We start from the raw sequence: 2566 nt of genomic DNA on the forward strand, positions 1-2566 counted from the left end.
AGTACATCCATTTAATATTTACTAGTACATTATTTCAATATTCTAATTACAAATTAATTTGATTACTTAAATGAATTAAAATGAAATATTCACATTTGTATGCTTGTCGTAATGAATGTAATTATTCTTATGAAGAGAAATAACAATTGAATTCATGATGAAATAATTGGAATTTGTTGCTTGATAAAATATTATGGATTTTATTGGTGGAAACTGTTTGTATTGTTACGTGGGAGCGTAGAATAACTGTTAAAGTTACTGACGATTATTGCGCTCGCCAGTAATTGAATGCTTTCGCGATCGTATCTTTTTCTTGCATCATGTATATAACTGCTTCGGTTCTGCAGAAGTATCGACCAAAGGAAGGAATTCAATTTCCTGTCAGGTGGGTCGTGCGGTTTTGCGTATCCAAATCCGAAGAAGAACTATATCTGTAGCCCCGGTAACGAGCATCATCATCCCTTACGTCGTCGAATCGTAGCGTCATCTCGAATTAACTACGGCCATTTGATCTGCGCGTCTCCTCATCCACAGGTTCAGCTGGAATTGAATCGGATATCGCTGCACGTTGTAACCGGAAACTATGTAGGAAATTAAACACGGCAGCCGCAAATAGTCTTCGAATATGGGGTTGCATATTAATATCCTACATCCATCGGGGTGTATGTGGACATGTATTCAATTGGTATTCTTTTTTTTTTTAGTGAAATGAAATGTGGGTAATTTTTAAATTGCGACCGGCACAAATATTGACGGAAGCGATGAATGTGTTCGTCCGTCCGTTGATCCATCATCGGATTCTGGGGATCCCGGTTATTGGATCGAGTTTGTACCGGGCCGAGTATTTGCTTTACGTAACGGCGATAATTGCCACGCACCGTTATTTACCGTTGCATAACTCGAACGGTGTGTGTGTCCCGTTTGTTGTTAGGGCCCCATCATCAAATAGAGTCGACCGTTCGTCCTCGACTGCAAATAGCGTTCATGCAGGATAATCGATGTCCGCGCCACGAAGTAATTATTTCTCCCAGTTTTCAACATGGATTTTACACTGCAAATATCCTTATTCAAAAACCAATAGATTATCTATTATACTAAAAAAAAACAGAATTATTACAGTATTATCAATGAAACTGTAAGCAAATACTAGTAATACCTTAGATAGATTTGCTAAATTGTATATGGAAATATTTGTGAGAAGGAATACAATTAAAGCAAAGTGTATTAAAAAAATACTTTGTTTTTTTTATCTTCGCTTTAAGGAACGGCAAACATTTTATGGGTCAGTAAAAAAAAAGGAGCGAGTAGAGTAGAGCAAATTGGCCGGAAAAGAGGAGGTAAGGGCGTATGGAAAAGGACGTAAAACGGCGATCATGAAATTTGTGCGTAAACGGTGGGGGAGAGAACGTTGGAATTTTCCCATTCATTTAGCGCGCTCATTTTATTATGGTCAATTTGAATATGGCTTTATCTAATCCAGGAGAGTAACGGGACAGGAAAAAAAGAGAGAAAATAAAAACGTGTATAATATATAGCGGAGTTGGCGTATTGCATGCGTGCGCGATTGCATTACTCCCGCAGGATTTGAGCCGCACAACAACCAAAAAAGAAGATATATATGTATATATACTATATATATATGTATATACAGAAATAAAGTATGAGCCCGTACAGCGTGAAAACGCACACACAACAAACGAAAATAAAAGCTGTCCGAAATCTCCTTCTGAGCCATTAAATTCGATATTTCCGCTGCATGCGGCTATAACTCAGGCCTCAGCTGCGATTGTAAAATCAATTACGTAAAGGGGGTCGACTGCATGCAGGGAGAGGTTCGGGTATTAAAGGGGTGGTTGGTTGTATAGGTTTCAGGTTTTAATTCCGCGTGCATGCGAACGTGACACGAGTAGACTTTTGTACACAAAATACGGTGATCGCATGTTCCATTATCTGACTATTAATGTAAGTTTTTGTTTGGTCATGAGAGGGGGTTCCTCGGGTTTCCACACTGCTGCGTCGCATGACCATCCCCATTCACATGGTAAAAAGAACCCCCCACACCCTTTCCCTCCAATACAGCAGTTCGGATAAGCGGGGAAGGAGAAGATACTTGAGATATGATAAAGTAATCTTGTAATGTGTGACTCAATAGATACCTGTAATATGCGTGCAAATTATTTGAATTCGATTTTACCTTGAAAGTATTGAAATTGAACCTTATTGAAAATGAGTGGATGCGCCGGGTATACTATGCCTATTTTCTATATATCTTTACTAAATCAAAGCAGAATTTATAAAATTTTATAATTCCTAATTTGTCTTTATATTTTAAGAAAAAAAAACATGTTTTATACATTCAAATCAACAATTTTCTTTCTTTAATATTATTGTTGACTGTATTATAGTTGATATTTGGAATATTTGTTTTATGTCTCTTATATTAAAAAAAAAATACAAACTCTGAATCTTGATGAACATTTACTTACGTTTTTGAATAACTTGAAGTATATGAAGCAATAACGTTTTTAAGTTTGTTAAGGATCCTTAATGGAGCGCAAATGTAAAG

The sequence above is a fragment of the Nicrophorus vespilloides genome, unplaced genomic scaffold, assembly GCF_001412225.1.
Source record: "Nicrophorus vespilloides isolate i.1.1-1 unplaced genomic scaffold, Nicve_v1.0, whole genome shotgun sequence".
NCBI lineage: Eukaryota > Metazoa > Arthropoda > Insecta > Coleoptera > Silphidae > Nicrophorus > Nicrophorus vespilloides.